The sequence below is a fragment of the Euprymna scolopes genome, chromosome 1, assembly GCF_053919585.1.
Source record: "Euprymna scolopes isolate OS-2025 chromosome 1, ASM5391958v1, whole genome shotgun sequence".
Lineage (NCBI taxonomy): Eukaryota > Metazoa > Mollusca > Cephalopoda > Sepiida > Sepiolidae > Euprymna > Euprymna scolopes.
The window spans coordinates 135,884,017-135,901,788 of record NC_136482.1 but is presented as its reverse complement, the minus strand read 5'-3'; the positions used below and the strand labels follow the sequence as shown (position 1 = coordinate 135,901,788).

The following is a 17,772-nucleotide window of genomic DNA, read 5'->3' as shown; positions in this document are numbered from 1 at the left end:
ATAAAAAAAGATAAATATTTAATTTAATAATTTATAAATGAACGTGCGTAATGAAAAAAACAATATACCACGTGACATGGCGCTGTAGATACAAAATAACCCTTCCAAAGTTAACGACCATATTTGAGAAATACCATTAATCGAAAGTTTTTGTGTTTTATACCAAAAGGTAGGTATAGCGAAAAGTTACAAGTAAAGGAATTTCAAAAACGATTTTTTGTTTGGCTATTGATAGTTGTATTTGTGACGGCGGTTCTTCAGACCTCCATAATTCACAAAGAGTAGTTAACACCTATTGTTTTTTCTTACTTTTTCATTACTTTTACACGTTGTTTCTAACGTGAAGAATAAGTTTAGCCAAACTAATTTTGAAATAGGGTATATCAAAGGAACACATATAAAAATGATACCACTATAAAAAACAAATGAAATACTAGATAAAATTGAGCAAAAATAGTTAACAAAATTACAGAAAAAGATAAAACAAAACAAAAAATGGTGAAGTTTGTTGAGTGAAATGAATTATTGAAAGAAAATTAATTGAACTAATAGAAATGTTAAATAAAAAAAATGTCACATTTCAATATTTTTTTAATAATTAAATTCTCAGGGTTGTCGAAATTAAAAATTAAGTGATTTTTTTTAATTAGACTTATTTCGAAGCTTGTTACTTTGAAAAATGCATTTTAAAACCTGTTTTTTTTTATAAATAAATTGAAAAAAAAAACGAAATTAAAAAAATTTAATTGATAATTGAAACTTTAAAAACATCAAACATTGAAAAATTACTTATCTCACAAATTAACGTCCAATAAAGTAGATCCAGTCTTCATACAGGAATTCGGTTATAATAAATATATCTTTCCCAAACTTAAAAATTAAATCTTTTTTTTTTTTTTTTTTTTTTTTTTTGGAGAGAGAGTGCTTTAAAATCGCCGGGGAATGCCGCCTAAAATTTTAAAGAAGTAAATTTTAGGAGTTTAGTGCCTTTCAAAGACGGTTATCATAATTTATTATCATCCTTTAATTTCCTTTTTTCCTCCCCCACACCTTTCCATGTGGTTAGTAGTTAACCAGTGCTCCTGTTGCTGTCAGTCAGCTATCTTTACCTAAGTTTTAATTTCTAGTTAAAAGAATTTTTCATGAATAGAATCAGCATTTTTAAAAATTACTTTTTAGTTGTATATATTGTATTTACTCTTTGAAGTTAAGGAAGGTTAAAAAAATTGGTGACTTAGGCAAAAAAAAAAAGACACTGCAATTTCGACCCTCACTAATAAAACTGCTCTGAGTGACTAGTTGGTAATTTTTTGTTCCTTTTCTTTTTTATTTTGCTCCTCGAATTCATTTGGATGCTTCATAGTTAAATGTTTTAACATGTTGGTTGTGGTCATGTTAGATGGTTTTGTTCCTCGCGATATTTTAATTTGACAGACTTTGCAAATGGCTTTCAACTCATGATCTTCATCAACTTCAAAAAGTTTCCATGCAAGACTTTTTTGGACTTTGAGGCCATATTAGAAAATTCAGTTTATCTGTAAACAAATAAATTACTATTAAATTTTGTTTTAAAGCTAGTCACTTATTTGGATAATTAATTGAAAATAATCCGCTACAAAAGACAAAAAGAAAAAAATATAAAGGGATGGAGCGGTAAATTGTACCAACCAGTAGTTAACAAAAAAAAAAAAAAACTTATAGAATTTAATTTTTGAAACCAATGTATAAAAGTTTACATAATGAAATGCAAATATGCATTTCTTTTGAATTTTTTTTTTTTTGGTTGACTGTGTTCAATTCACACATGGTTGATGCGGTTCAATATTGCTAAACTATAAGTCTTAAGTAAAATTCTATTTATAAATACTTTTTAAAATGAAATTATTTAATTAATCGTAAATATTATTTAGACATAAAAATTAATTGATTACAACACCTTTTAAAAAATATATATTAATTTCTTTTTCGTTCGGCAAAAAACTGCGTCAAACACTTTTTTTAATTTTCAATTTAAAATTTTAGAAAAAAGATTATATTATTCTGCTTTTAATATAATCAAATTCAGGGTTTTATCTTTCTGGAGAAAAAAATTTTAAAAATGGATTTTATTTCAATGAAATGTAAAAAAAACAACTTGACTGAATTGAATTAATTACCCTTGAATTAACGAAGGGGTTATTTAATAACTTTAGGTTTGGAAGAGATAGGTATGGGGTCGGTTTTTTTGAAACTTCAAAAGAAGCCGACTACTGTCCAAATTTTGCGAAATAATACAACGTGATCAATTTCATTTTAGAGATATTTCTTTCAAAAGCCTTCTTTTAAAAAAAGAAAAAAAAGTATATTGTTGTTTAAATAATTTGACTTTGCTCATTTTAAGAAAATATAAGTTGAAAAAGCATTTTCATTCACTATTAGAAGATTTGTCAGTAAAAAAAACAGTCACCAAAAAGATAAGCGTTTTTTTTTAATTTATTTTTACTCGCAATGTAGAGCACTGCATACTTCTTTTCAAGTTAACTCTTTTGTAGTTTTGATCACAATAGATCTGAATGAATGAACCTTGTAAGGGAGGGGGCACTAAGCATTGCCCTGTTAATAATGAATTTCTTTGGTTTCTTTTTATAACATGCTACATTTCTCTCTTGCAGTTAGAAATATCAGGAATTTTTTTTCTTTTTTTCAACATCAGACTAAAAGAATCGTAATGAAGGAATCGGAAAATTCAGGTATTTTTTAACGATGCGATTCCGATTCCGATGCCTCCAAAAATACACGATTCTTACGATTAACGATTCCGATTCCGATTAATCGTCCCACCACTAGTACTAAGTATAAACAGTAATATATACATGTAATAAGTATAAATAGTAATATATACATGTAATAAGTATAAACAGTAATATATACATGTAATAAGTATAGATAGTAATATATACATGTAATAAGTATAAACAGTAATATATACATGTAATAAGTATAAACAGTAATATATATAGATAAATATACGTTAATATATAGTATACGGCATAATCACGTTGACACACCGGTTTTCGTCCGATCACCGAAGTTAAGCAATGTTGAGCCTGGTTGTTATCAGATGGGTGACCATTTGGGAATTCTAGGTTCTGTGTGTGTACTCTCTTCTTATCTCGGCATTTGTTTCCAGTTGTCCTGTATATACACTTCACTTGCCACTGGGATTTAACAATGTCGACTCAGGAGAGGTGTGGTTGGAGATTGGGCACTTCTTGCCACAAAAATTTCACACGCAGGCATCCCTTCGTGCGTATCCATAGTCTGTTAAAGACTGAAGGAGCTTAAAAAAATATATAGTAATAATTAGTGATATTTACAAATAGAAATAAAATAGGTTTAAGCCTCCTAAGGTTTGAAAGTTCAATCCTCAGTAAGCGACTTAAAAATACAATTGTAAATTAGTTAGGACCTCCATCCAATCATGGCTGACGGTGCAACCCCCGTGAAGTAAATAAAAGTTCTGCTCAAAATTCTGTCCAAATTTTGGAGTTCGACAAAATACACAAAATGTTGTGAAATAACACTCAAGATGAGAACAGTAGTCGGATGAATCCAAATAATCTTACTACTATTATTATTATATTATTTGAATCATCTTATAATAGTAAGTCTCTCCTTTCTGTTATTTCAGATCATTTAGAAGTTTATTTGAAATTTGCAACAATGCTGCCTTTGTAAATCAGTGTCCTGATACATATAGAGTTAATTGTTCAGACATTGACACTTATGTTTTCTAAGTATTCAATCAATGCCAGTGTCAGTTAATAAGCTTCTTTCTCATTGTGGCATCACGTTTCTCAAAACTTGCCTTGTTCTTGTAGTTATTTTATTCCATGTGTGAAAATATAGAAAAGTCACTTGAACTCAAACTTCTGCTAATAAAATCTTCAGATATTTATTTTTTACCTTCAGTTTTAATTTCTTTCCCTTCATTTAATGCATCTATAATTCAGACTTGTTCATTTATCATGTGCACAGAATCGGTACTACTTACTTCCCATCTTCACCCGACTTGGATGGGCGGGCCTAATCATTAGTATTTTTCCACTTATAATGACAAGAAAAATTTGTGTGTGTGTGTGCATGTTTTTTTTTTTTTTTTTTTTAATTAATTTAATAAATGTTGATGCCCAAATCTGGTTTTTAAATTTTGTCAAAAAGTCACACATTTTTGTCAAAAGCCATAAAGATCAATGCAGTTTTCAGTTAGATGATGAACAATATTATGAGAGGCTTGAAACGATGAATGGAATGGGCAAAATTTGATTACTTAACAGCTTGATATTTGTTGACATTGAGCTTGAAGATGAACATATGGTAGTCCTTAGGGAAGTTCCACAAAAGAAACTTTGTTCAGTTTTAAATACACAGGGGAAGCTTTTTTATAGTGGTGCTAATAAGACGACATTTTGTTGAAGACGTTTTATATGGAAGAATCAGACTGATAAAGTTTTTAGTTTTGAAAATGTATACTTTATTGAGTAAAATGCTGAAAATTTCATTCAAAATAGATAATTCCATTTTTTTCTAATAAAAAGAGTGCGTCTCCTCGCTTATAGATTGGGGGGGGGGGGTCTGAGCCCCAATATATTATTTCTAAAATGAATTATCTCTAACTAGTTTTATATCATCTGCATATCGATATCATTTTACAGAGCATTTACATTTTTTCCTTCTTTTGCTCACCTCAAACAAAGTAAATTGCAAAAGGGACTACTGTGAGAGAAGACAGATTTATAGGGTGGCCAGTTGGGCATAAAGATATTTGTTCATATCATGTTTAGATTACTACATATTAATACGATAAGGGAAATAGGAAGCAGGAAGGGAATTAAAAAAAGGTTTCAGCCCTCTAGAATAAAAGCAGTGTGATTTTGCTGCTAGTCGAGTGGGAAGGGAAAAGTTGATTGATTAGTTGTTTTTGTTTTAAGGCATATCTACCCTTTTCCGTTGTTTAATGTTAAAGGAAGAAAAAAGGGTATTTTGCAATCAGCTTTGTAGATGAAGTCCTTTCAAACTGTCTTCACACTATTGATCAAGGTTGTGGTCATAAACTGAACTCTATTAATCATCAAATAGTTTATATACATATATATGTGTGTGTGTATGTTTTAATTATATGCAGTATTCTTTTATAAAAAGTAATGTTTCTCTCTTTTATAGTCATATAATTTGTTCTTTGTTTCCTGTGGCAATCATTTTATAGTCATTCACTTTGATTTTCAACTAAGTAGGAAAATCTCAAAGCAGCCATAATTTATGATTGGAAGAAAAGAAAAGGAAGATTAATATCTTCCAGCTGAAGAAGAATTAAAACTCTATTGGAAGATGGGTGTGAAGTTTTTTTTAGATGATAGATCAGAGAGGGGGGGGGGGAGCAAACAACTACGTAGACTTATGGAGGTTGTGGGGAGCAAACAGCTATGGTTGCAGTGTCATGGAGGAGAACTATGTTATTATAAATAAATTTTCTGGGTGTTTTAAAGAAAGCAAGAATTTTATATAATATAATTGTATAATATATAATATAATATATATAATATATATATATATATATATATATAATATAATTGTATTTATACAATACCACTTGTTTTGCTACAGGAATAACAATAAAAAAATAGTATCACAATCAACAAAAAGAAGTAAATTTCTTGCCACAAACGAGAAACTGAGAAACTGTAAATGCTTTAATGAGAAACTTGTTTCTGCTGATTGTGTGATAACTTTTCTACATCAGTTGAAATATTTGTTGATGACAGGAGCAAAACATCATCCAGATGGTCGTCACACACTCTTATTCTCAAATGACTTTTAGTATATTTCATTTTGGAAAAAAATTGTTCACAAGCATATGTAATTCCAAATAATGACATCATTCAGTTTCGCATTAGCCATGATGTTTTTATATTTTTTGCTTGGCAATATATATTTCTTGTAACACTTAGCAGTGGAATCAAAATGAAATTTCAATTTCAAATAGCAAATACACACGGACAATAAAACGCTTTGGATAATTATGGATTTCAAGGGGTATCTGCTAAAATCGTCATATTTTAAAAACCAAAATAAAGCAGCGTTTTCGGTAAGATTTTGTAGTGACCCCCCCTCCCCGATTTGTAAACGGTCGTACCACGTTTCTCTTAAGAATTACATCATGAAATTTGGAAATTAACTAAAAGAGATATTACTTTTAATTGTTGTCTGAAATTCTTTTGACAGCTTATTTTTTTGTTGTGTTAAAAAAAAGACTTCAACAAGACGAGTTTGGAAAATTTGGAAAAAAAATTTCTTCAGACACCCATAAATCAATCTTTTTATTACATTTATCCGTTAAAAATAAAAATGTAACCGGCTTTATCTTGTGGTACCGAGCAATTTAAAATCATGATACCTGGAAAAAATCGTTATATTTTTAAAAAGTATCTAAAAACGATCTGTAGAAGCAACAGCTACTATCGCTGATATTAATTATTTTACTGTTAACAAACTTTTTTGTTTTGTTTTTTATTCCAGAACAAATAAAAAAAAAAAAAAAAAATGAAAATATGAATATAAAAAAATGTTCTTACATATTTAGTTGGAGCTCATATTATTAGAACATAGCTTAACTAGAGCTATTCGGTAGCAGTGTCAGAAACCGATCTTAATGCGTGAAAAAAAATGGAATAATTCGACCTCCTATCTTTACAAGCTTATAACTACTTGAAAAATGTAATTCAAACCTTAATTTTTTTTCAATTAAAGGAAAAAAGACCAAATTTTAAAAAAATAACAGATTGAATAGCAAATTATGCAATATTTGTTTTTAAATCGGTTTTCTTTAAAAAAGATTTGAAGAAAATCAACAAAATTTTACTTACTTCGGTTATAAGAAATCGATATAAATTCGAAAAAATCAATACCTATAAAAATACTATTGAATGTTTAGTTCCATTTTTCATTGTTCAAAATTTATCCATATTTATATTTTAAATTCTATTTATTTTTTAAATAAAATAATTTTTTAAACGACTGTTTGAAAAAAGCGCAATTACGCAAGCATTTTTACGAAAAACTGGAAGTAGCTGTTTGTCCTTGTTTAGAACTATGGATGGACGGAAGGCAGTAAAAACCACACGTTGACGTTAGCTGTCCAGCCTTGTGCCTGACGAAATATGTGTTCCCATAAGTTAAAAATAGTTAAATTTTACTCATAAGTTTTTGCCTTAAAATAAAAAAACACACTCAAGAAATTTTTTTTTCTTTTCTCAAAGAAATACATAAATTTTTGATTTATATTATTTTCATTCTTCTTTATCAAGTGAAATTTTTTTTTAAATATTTAAAAAAAGTAAACATTGAATGAAATAAAAAAAAATTGTTGTCAGCGTCTATTACTTACTGGACAATATAAGCAAGTAAGGCTTCCAATTAAAAAAAAAATCAACGTGGTTTTTAAAAAAGGTTTTACACTTTGGACTTTACAGGTAAATTTCCAAAAAACACTTTTTTTTTTTTTTTTAATTTACAATACATTATTTATTGATCTTTTATCTTCAATTTGTGATATATAAAACTTTTGTACATAAATTAATTATTTAAATTTTAATAGACATTTCAAAATGGAGAGGGGGGGTGAATTAAAAAAAAAACATTTGTTTAAATTATTATATTCCATTTATTGGAAAGACCATTAAATTTCACATTGACCTTGAAAATATCGTAAAAATTGAACCAATAGAAAAATTTTGATAGATTTTTAAAGTTTAAAAATTGAAAAAAAAATTAACTTGTAAAATTCAATTGATTTCATTATGTAAAAAAAAAAAAATGACTGGATGAAGACGCGCCGCCACTTTGTAAACACTGTTTTTTTAAAAATAAAAAATAATATTGCTATTTTTAAACAACTTTAATAGTTTATTTTGGAAGTATATTCCATAAAGAAAATAAACAACCTACTTTAAAAAGAAATTACGAGTTTTTTTTATATTTTATTCGTAGTTTCATGTTAGGGGTGTCAAAAATTCCCCCCAAATTCTTATAAAACCTAGCTATTTGGTTATTAGAATATATAATTTTAAAGCAATCCAGCATTATTTTTGGTCAAATTTTAAAAATATAGTTGAAAAACAAATATGTAACATGTGCACTTTTATCTATTACATTAGTTTTTAACGATGAATTAAACAGTGTTTTGTTTTAAAAAATTAACAAAACAAAAAAAAAAAGGAAAATGTGAAATATGATTTTTTTGCTTCAGGTGTGCGAGCAGTACTCCCACCCCCTTGCCTACCAATATATTTTTTTTCGTCTTTTTTTTTTTTACAATTTTTTTCAGCGGATTATAATCAAATGGACAGTAACCTACCCAATTATAAAAAAAAAATACAAAATCAATATTTAAATATTTGTAGGAGGTGCTCAATTTCTAGTTAAGTTCCTATTTACTTGCTTCCCCACGAGGATAGTTAGACACAAGATCAGTTTTTAATGCGAGGATAATCCAACTTCTCAAAAAGGGTCAATCTGGACAGAAACAAACCTAAAAATTGTCTCAGTCATGAAGGATTTCTCCTTCACTGACAGAGGACAGAAAAGGCGAAGTGTAGCATCAGAATACTACACGTCTTAATCTGGAAAGTTTAACAAAATAATGTGTCATTCGGACAAGAAATGTAATCTATATACATGAAATCGAAAATGTGTGTATGTATGTATGTTCGCTTTTTGTGTATGTCCGCAAAAGGATTTTTTTCGGCGGCTTCTCAAGGCCGTTGCTCATTTTTAAAACTTTTTATATTACGTCAAAATCATAATATCTACGAGTTACGAACGGAGGTCGCCCATCTATTTAATTTGCCCGACTTTGAAATGTTATATATTCGACATTTTGGGATCGCCACATGTTTGCTTTTGTTTTTCGGTATAAAAAAAGCGAAGCTCGATTCGAATCCTGGCCCAGGGCCAGTGGTCTCTAGAAAGCGATGTAACGTTTGGTCAATGTCAGCTTACCATCGTCATATCAGATGGTTGCTTTCATTTCAAGACGAGCCACTCCCCTAATAAACAGGGGAGCTGTTTTTCCCCAAAGTTAGGTAAAAACAAACAAACCGGGTTATTGACCTCATTAAAAACTGTCCCGCAGAAAATGTTCAGTGCTGAATAGCTATTGCTTAGGTCATCGTCATCATAACGCTTGCACAAAATATTAACTCTACGACTTCCATTTGATGTCATTTAGTGCAGGCACCTGTCAATTCTCTTCTTAATTAAGTAGATTCAAACTTCTTTCAGTAACTCATTCTTGTTGGCTGAGCGGTTAACGTGTCATGTTTTTTTCACATTTTATTTTCCAACTTCGCCTCAGGGCTTTGGGTTTGATTCTACCTAATTACCAAAACTTTTTTTACCCCGTGTTCCTTTTTGATTTAAGAGCACAGACACCTCAAAACACCTGGGCAACGCCGGGTACCTCCGCTAGTTGAAAATAAAAACCAAATTTATCAAAAATTTGTGAACGATTTGTTAGCTTTAGCAAAAAATGTTTTTTAATATTTAAATAAGTGGGCAAAAATACTTAATAAGTTTTCCAAACGTCACGTTTTCTGTTAGTGACGTCACTTGTTTTAAATGAAATTCATTTTTGCCTATTTGTCGTAATTCTTCTAAAGTTTCACACCCCTTAAGAATTACAACAAACAAACAAAAATAAATTTCATATTTAAAAGTAATTTGATGTCCAAAATCTAAGGCATAACATTTTCAAAAGCCAATAATTATGATCCACTAACCGTAAATATGGGGGTTAAACGCCTTTAAAAAAAAAACTCCCTTAATCCTACCTCTAACCCTAGGTACGAGTGGCAAGCCTCCTCCTCTTAAAACCTTTAACCCTAACAATGACGTTAAGTCTAAGTGGCAAACTCCTCACCAAACAAAGTTCCTTGGTAAGCTACATATAAGTGTCTAAAAAAAAATCCTTCCTTAAAGAAAAGTGCACCATTTATCACCCATAAAAAAATAAACTTGTAAGTGAATAAACTCCAACTGATATTCTTCTGCCACTTTCTCCACATCGTAAGGAGTACCAAATAACTCAAACAAAATTCAATATTTCCGGAAGTCAGCAAAAAAAAAAGAAAAGAAAAATTGCTTCTCAGATCACTAATAGAGCTCACAAAGATGTCCCGTATTATATCTTTCTTGTGATTTTGGAGACTTTGGAAGTGTGACTTTTTGAAGTTGTGATTCCACAGTTGAAGCTTTCTCTAAAAGGCAGTAATTTGAGTAAACATCTCAAATACAACCTTTTCTTTCTGTGAAGCTTTGTGTGTAAAATTGAATTTTAAGGACATCATAGTAGTGGTCATAAAAACAGTGTTCATGTGGGTTATGATGTCCCCTAAAAAAAACTATACCACCCACTGTGGATCTGAAAAGTGAGAATTATCTTGTTCTTTGCTCTCTAAAAACGTGGAAATATCTTCTCTCAATGCATATATTTGTTCTAGCATTTTTCCGTGCATAAACCATTGAACATTTGAAAAATATGTAAGGTTGCCATACTCTGCTTCGGTTTGTTTAAAAAATTCTTGAAACTGCTGGTGATTTAGTTCTCTTGACAATATAAAATTCACAACCATGATATTCTTAAAATTCAGTAATTTTGCACACAAAAATTTTTGATGAGTTATGCAATGTTTGATTATTATTTTATCAATACCTCTATGATTTTGAAACAGTGCAACAAAGCCCTTTTTTTTTCTCTCAGACCATTGCTAGTGTTCCATCTGTGATTACTCTAGAAAGCTTAGATAAATCCAGATTCATTACCATCATCCATTTTATTATGTTTTGCAAAATATCTGCTTACAATGAAGTGTCTTTCATGGGAATCAATTTCCCAAATTCTTCCACAATATCAAATGTTGGTGTTACACCCCTCACAAACAATGTAAGTTGACAAGTATCCATCATATCTGTAATTTCATCGATAGCAATAAAATAATATTCCAGATTGTTTAAAATGCCCTCCAAGTAACTTCTGACATTTGCTGCCTGCTCTTCCATACGCCTTGTTACTGTTCTTGCCGACAAGCTGATAGCAGAAAATAATTCCCTTTTTTCTGGACAAACAACATCTGCTACCTTTAACAATAATTCTTTAAAGAACTCTCCATCAGTAAAAGGTTTCTTCCTTTCTGAAATTAGTTTTGACACCTCATAGCTAGCGCGAGTGTTTTGGTAATTTTCTTCAACTTTTCTAGTAAAAAAGGATGATTGCTTTGAGAAATTATTTCTCAATCAGGCAACTTCCTGTTCTTGTACTTTTCAGGTAAAACTGTTGTAATGATTATGCGGTTTAATATTTAAAACTTTCTTCACGGCAATGATTTCTTGGCAAATTAAGCAAACACATTTTGCAAAATGCTCAATTGAAAAATAGTTATCTGTCTAGGCAGCGTTAAAAGTTTGGCACTTCAAATCCACTTTTCTTCTCTTAGCTTCCATGGATTTGTTTATGTTCAGACAAAAAATATTTCTAGAAGAGAAAAAGAACAAAAAGTATGGTAATCTTCATGTAAAAACAAAGATTATTTAAAAATTTCTACGTGATATATTCAAGCTCCCCACTGTCACTTTGGTTTGATTTGCCTATATTTAGATCATGTTCGGGGTAAGATGGTGGTTCGGACACAATTCACTCGCGGGCTGGATGCGGCCCACGGGCCGCCAAACCCTGTGATAGATATATCAACGAATAAAGAATCTTTTTACTTTCTTCAGTAGATTTTTCTACTTGAAGAAAAAAGCTTGTGTACACGCATGCACACACACACACACACACACGGTAACATCCCTTCCCATTTTATCCTTTAGTCTCCACATTCAATGAGCGATGATTCTAACAAAGAAGTAAGAACTATTGTTTTTTGAATAAATGATATTTGAAGATGGGAGAGATTGATAAGGATGGATTTGAGTGAAAGAGTGATAAATAAAGACCTACCAAAGATAGGTTAGATTTGAAGCTAATTTCTACAAACTGTTCAATGCATGCATGCATGTCAAACAAATGATAATTATTAGGTAAATAAAACTTTTTTAAAAGTCATGTTGTCTGCGATTTCTTTATTTATGTCTATCTTATTCAACAAATTCAAACTTAGACATTTTTAGTCGCGTGCAAGCGACTCTATAAGTCGGTTCGTCGGTCTGTCTGTCCGTAACACTTTTGTGCTTGGCCTTTTTGGTTAAGATCAAAGGTCTGTTGTTAATAGATGCTGTTCTTAGCCTTTTAAGCTTTTCTTGGCCTTTTGGCCAAGATCAACGTATAGTATCTGTTCCGGCAGATATTGCAAGCAAAGACCATATGTGAGGTTGCCCTCACATATAAAACCTTGGTCAATGTAGGGGCAACCTTTCATACCAATTGTCACTATCCAGCTCCCCTGCTCCCCGGGGAGTTGGTCCCCATTTCTCCTTCACTCCTAACATTAAAAATCGGCCTTGTACCTAATTTGTTCGGTAGGGGAGCAAATAGATACCCTTTTCTTAGCCTTTTGGCCAAGATCAAAGTGTAGTATCTGTTCTTACTGCATGCTGTAATTGTGATGTAAATTGGGGGATCACTTTTCTGTATTAATTTAATGTAAAATGATCACCCACTTTACAACCAGTCAGTCTCAAACCTATTCAAGTCATTCCCCAGATCATTCAAGTTGTTTTTGAAGGATTCCAGTTATTCAGTTATTTTTTAAGCATTCAAGTCATTCTTAAGGTCATTCAATTCATCCTTAAGTTCATTAAAGTCATTCTAAGTCATTTACTTCTTATTTATGTAAGTCATTTCAGCCCATTTTTCGATCATTTTAGTTTATCTGTAAGAATTTCATGTCAATCCTACATGCACACATTCATTTATTACACGAGAGCACATGACTAATGGCTATCGGCCTTGTTTAAGTAAAAGAAACCATTTTCTAAATTGCTTTTTAACATCTGACTTTCATTTCAAAATAGAAAAATAAAAATGAATCCTTAGAAATAGATTACAGCTGCATGTTGCCATTAAACTTTCCTCAACTTTTCTGTTTTTTTTAATTTCCTTAATAAAAGTTACAAATTGCTTATGAAAATTTTATGTCAATCTATATTCCTATTTCCTATTTCCTTCCTGGCTTACAATATTTCAAAACCTTTAATTTTATTTATGAACCAAGAATATATTACAAGCCAAATTAGGATTCTATTTCAAGTATTGAACATAGGCTATTTTAGTGACATCCTCTCTTTTAAAGACAGCACCAAAGATTCTCTGGGGACATTGATCTCTTTTAATTCAACTTCATGTTTGCCAATGTTTTGTTTATTCTGCATATTAAATAAGCAATGTGATGTTGAGCCGGCTCAACCCAACATGAGTGAATGATGTTTCAAGTATATAAATACAAGCAATATGATGTTGAGTTGGCTAACCTGAGTGCATACGGTTTCAAGTACAAGCAATATGGTGTAATGAGTAGTTCATCAAATTCCAGCTTGTCTCCTACAAATACGAGTTAATATCAATATATGAGTTACTTGATATTATTTATTATTTTACGAAGAGAATTTTACTGAATTAAAGAAAGCTTTTATGAAACACATTTTTTCGTTTATTATGAAATTAATATTGTTGAATGTAACAATCTAGACAATATAGTGGATGTGTGCAGAATGGTAGACTTTGGTCATATTGAAAAAATGAGTTATTGGGTCAGTAGTTGGAGAACAGTTAAGGTAGCAGGTTCAGTTTATAAATGAAGGCCAAGGAAAACATGGGAGGAAGTGATAAGGATGGATTCATATACAGATAAATGCACATCATTCTTATGCACTAGATATTTTTTCTTATCTCATTGAGATAAAATCGTTTGTACAATAGGATAGATACTTTTTCAAATGATTCCATATTGTGTCTTAATACGAATCTAAAAGAATCTCTGTGGAAGAAATGGTTCAAGATTATAACTTTTTCTTTGGATTTCTCGTGGACTAAAGAATTTATTAAAAATGCCATTCAGAAATAGAATTGTTATGGCTCAAATATATATGACAAACCAATGAAATGAAAATGATTTACTGACATATATATCTATATTTTTGAATATTTCATTGACATCAATATTTTCTACCTGCTAAATTTTGTGGCATGGACATACACACACATGGATGCCCATTAGAAATGGTCTGATGTGAGTTTGTTTGTGTCACTAATATTGATAGAAAAATGAAACAAAATCTGTAATCTAATGACATCAAACGTTATATGTTGTACTAATGAAATCTTATAATAATCAAGATGATTATTGTTTGAATTTCTTGTTAAATGATGAATTTCCTTTTATCACTTTCCCACTGGGCTTTTCTAATAAAAAATTATTTAATTGAATTAGATCTTTAATTGCACATTTTATATTTGTAAAACGACTGATGGATGACAATTATAATAAATCATAAAAAAACGAATTGAACATTGTTACTAGCTTCTTTATTTTTTTAAATTGGTTTCTTTTTCTCATCTCTTCTTTTTCTTCTTTCTCCTTTTCAGCTTAAAATTCTTGAAAGTGCATTTGTAAAGTCATGTATTTTCTTTTCTTCAATACTATTTAAATCTTTACCGTTTTATTGTTGCTCACAAAAACAAGAGAAAGAAAGTCCTATGCAAACTAGTCTATCACTAAAACATCAGAATGTTTGAAATAAGACTACTAATTTGTTGGATTATTCAGACTATTTTCATCAGTTGAAGATTACATTCAGTAAAAATTTTCTGAATATAAACAGCCAGGATGTGAATAGTTGTTTAACGAATTCAAATGGAGGCTTGGAGTCTATATTCAAGGGCTTGGAGTCTATATTCAAAACACCCTCCCCATGACTAGAGAAACTAAACTAGAATCGGACGATCAAGCCTTTATGTGCTTTAGACTTAACATGCAACATAACATTAGCTACTTTTATTTTCTCTACTGCTCTTCCTCGACTCAGGACTGTACCCTAATAAACGAAGTCTCTGACAGCATAGATACAGCACTTTCCCTCGACACTAGCGCACAAGTGCATGTATTTGGTGATTTCAATATCCACCACAGCAACTGGCTTGAATTTTCTACTCATAAGACACAGCTGGTATCACAACACATAACTTCTGTATATCTCATTCCCTATCACAGATGGTTACGTTTCCAACCCATTTCCCAGACCAGCAAGAACAACACGCATCACTTCTAGATTTGTTTCTGACCACAGTTCCCGATGACTGTGTAACTAATGCCCACAGCCTACTTGGGAACGCCAATCATGCAGTGGTAATAGTTGAAATAGCCCTAAACTTTAGAGCCAAAACTGAAGAGCCACTGCTCAAAACAACAAGATATTATAAAAAGGCTGACTGGGAAGCCATCAGCGATCTCATCAGGGATGCCCCATGGCAAAATATCTTTTCACTTCCTACTGAACAGTGCGCAAAAGAGACCACTGAATGGTTCAAAACAGCAATTGAAGCACATGTTCCCATACGGAAATTTTATAGCAAGCCCCACTCTCCCCAATGGTTTACTTTTACTTGTGCAGCTGCCATAGCGCAAAGGCAGCATGCGTACCACAAATTTAACCGACATAAATCCAGTTCAAACAGGCAGAAGTGTATAGAAGCCAGAAATAACTGTAAGAAAGAAATAGCGACATCTAAGAGAGAATTTACTGAAACCACCAAAAAATGCAATGCAGAAATTAGGAACCCGTGACTTCTGGAAAATCTACAACAGTGTAGTAAATAATGGGAAATCAACAATTCCCCCACTATCCAACAACCACGGGGTTGTTTCCTCTGCAACTGAGAAGGCTAACATGCTTGCCAGTCGGTTTGCTTCCAACTCCACACTGAACCCTGCTAACCACCCCCTCCCTGACTTTCCTTTGTGGATAGATGCCACCCTAGACGATCTGACAATCACCCCTTCTCAGGTGCATGCTATCATAAGAAATCTTGACACTGCAAAAGCATGTGGACCTGATCTCATCCCGGCTGTGCTATTAAAAAAGTGCGCCGCCAAACTAGCTCCAGTTCTCTCCAAACTTTACAACAAATGCCTTAATGAATCTTGCTTTCCTGCCTGCTGGAAAACTGCTTCTGTAGTACCAGTTTTCCAGAATTCTAGCGAAAGAACTGACCCAGTAAATTATCGCCCCATTAGCCTCCTCTCACTTTTCGCCAAAATATTTGAGACCATAATTAACCAAGCTCTAGTCCACCACCTTACAGATGCTTAATTTCTGACCGACCAACAATATGGATTTAGGCAAGCCTGTTCTACAGCAGACATCCTAACTGTAATCTCAGAACGTATATACTATTCACTGGACAAAGCGGGGGAAGGTAGAGCGGTAGCTCTAGATATATCTAAGGCTTTTGACAGGGTATGGCATGAAAGTCTTCTCAGGAATATCAGATCATATGGTATCACTGGAAGAATACATAACATAATTAAATCCTTCTTAGATAAGAGAAAAATCCAGGTTGTCCTCGACGGTCGTACATCTAAACAATATGATATAAATACGGGAGTGCCTCAGGGGTCTATCCTTGGACCTCTGTTATTCTTAATATTCATAAATGACCTCCTTGACAAAATTGCCTGTGAGATGGGCATATATGCTGATGACACCACGCTCTATAACAGACACAACAGGAAAACAAATGAACAAATATCTAAAGAAATGGCAGAAACACTAGAGGATGACCTCCAATCTGTAGTGGAATGGGGACATAAATGGATGGTCACCTTCAATGCTGCCAAGACTAAACTTGTTTCCTGTAATAATTAAAGAAACCTTCTCTACCACCAATAGCAATGGCCAATGACTCTTTATCTGAAAGTACATCTTTTAAACTCCTCGGCTTAACGCTCACAGGAAACATGAGTTGAAACAATTACATTGAGAGTATCGCCAGGACCGCTGCAAAGAAGGTAGGTTCTCTCTACCGTGCTAGAAAGATACTAATGCCCGAAAGTCCTATAGGTCTATAAGGCCACTATCCGCCCATGTATGGAGTATTGTTGTCATATTTGGGCTGGTGCATCTACCACTAGTCTCTCGCTCCTAGACAAGGTTCAAAAGAGAGTCGCCAATCTGATAGGTCCTGAACTGTCATCTAAACTTCAACCTCTGTCTCATTGAAGAAATATAGCATCCCTCTGCCTGTTCTACAAGTACTTTAACAGTGAATGCTTTGACGAACTGCAAGCACTTGTGCCCCCTTGATGTAAATACCCCCAACAAACCCGACAAGCAGCTAAATCCCACCCCTTCACAGTAGAGATCCCTAGATGTAAGAGAGCCTTCTACTCCAGTAGTTTCTTCCCCAGAACAGCTAGACTTTGGAATTCCCTTCCGGGTCCCTGCTTCCCCAACTGTACTGACATGCAGAAGTTCAAGTGCAACATGAACCGACATCTTGCTGCCCAACTCCCTACAAAGTACCCCTGATGCCTATGTCCCTGATAATAGCCCCGACAACAAAGTGGCAATGTGCCTTGTTTGGGGGTGGAAATGTAATAAAAAAAAAAAATAAATAAATGATACAAATTCCAAATAATGTCTACAGATGATGACTTAATATAAAAACAATGAAGCGGTAAAATCAGAGTGTCTAATAATTAAAAAAAGAAAGTAAATTAATACAAATCTGCTTGGTACAAT

The 17,772-nt window shown here is 32.1% G+C and overlaps 1 protein-coding gene and 1 pseudogene across 8 annotated transcripts in view; both read left to right on the top strand.

The window, feature by feature from the left end:
* LOC145280019 (homeobox protein cut-like 1) overlaps positions 1–17,772 on the top strand; it is a 971,332-nt gene that overhangs the window by 481,102 nt on the left and 472,458 nt on the right. The window lies entirely within an intron of this gene.
* LOC145284420 (U2 spliceosomal RNA) lies at positions 12,571–12,694 on the top strand (annotated as a pseudogene).